This window comes from Hydra vulgaris, chromosome 08, assembly GCF_038396675.1.
Source record: "Hydra vulgaris chromosome 08, alternate assembly HydraT2T_AEP".
Classification (NCBI taxonomy): Eukaryota; Metazoa; Cnidaria; class Hydrozoa; order Anthoathecata; family Hydridae; genus Hydra; species Hydra vulgaris.
The window spans coordinates 19,282,501-19,283,867 of record NC_088927.1 but is presented as its reverse complement, the minus strand read 5'-3'; positions in this window follow the sequence as shown (position 1 = coordinate 19,283,867).

Genomic DNA, 1,367 nt, shown 5'->3' with positions numbered 1-1,367 from the left:
ACAAATTAGAAAATGTTTATGCAAAGAAAGCAAATAACATTTGTAAGAAAGTTTTTTTATTTTTCCATAATTTTATTCCACTTATTAGTTAAAAGTTTATTTTTTTTACAGCGCCTACTACATCAAGTGTCAGTTGATACATTTTTTTATTTATAAAATAGAGAATTTTTTGTATATAAAATAGAGAAACTATTTACATGTACCTTCTAAAGGATAATTTAAAGTGGGTTTTGTCATTTCTAGTACATCCAGTGTCTTTCATTTTGTGAGGTGCTTTGGAAAATTTGTGAGAACTTCCAAATTTTAAAGGAGTAGAATAATTCACTGGCAAAAGAAATTAATAAAAAAAAAATTATATATATATATATATATATATATATATATATATAGTATATCATATACTCAGTTTGAAATTATTTCATTCAATATTTGTTTCAATTTCAATATCTGCATCAATATTAAGACGATTCTCAAATAATTGATTATAATAGCAAAAATTTCACTTTGTCACGAAATAACTTTTAATTCGAACCTCTTTTCCTGAGAAAAATCTTTGGGGGAATGATAATACAAGTATGTAGGAGTTCATTAGCGTTTGTTTTGAAATCTTTCATAATCGTCAGCGTAAGAAAAATTGATTTGAAAATTCGATTTTAATGCTCTAAACAGTTTTATTTTCTATTGAAAAAATTTGAAACTTTTTTTTTTTTTTTTTTTTTTATATTTATTTTTTGCCGTATAAAAATATAAATACAACCAAATATTTCCAATATACAGATAGCCGGGGCAAGAAGAAGACAAAATTTGTCTTATCGCCAAGCCTGGAGATCGATTTCGTAAAAAATAAATAATTTCGTATAGAGTATATAAATGTTACCAATATATATAAAATAAGACTTTAATTTTAAAAAGATAAAACAAAAACAAAAAGTTACAGGGTCATAAAGAATTTTTTTTCTTTTTTTTTTTTTAAAAATATTTCTTTTAAAGTAATAAAATAATCAATAAAAAGTAAAATAACAAATTCTTAGAAATAAATATTAATTAAATAAGTATATAAAGATTAATATAAATTTGCACAAAGTAAATCTTGCAATAAAATAAAAAAATAAAAGAAAAAAAGGTTTTTAACAACTTATTTTTTTTTTTTTTTTAATTAATTAAGATTAAATACTAAAATTATTAATAAAACACAGAATTGAGAAGAAATTGTGCCTTTCCAATTAAAAAAATATATATATATATTTATATGTATTTAAGCATGCTTCAACCAAATCCATAAAAGGGTTGACAAAGATAAACTTTAAACTAAATCGAAAAAACTTATCTGTGTCACCCGAAAAAGTCAAGCACTCCATCACTAACTA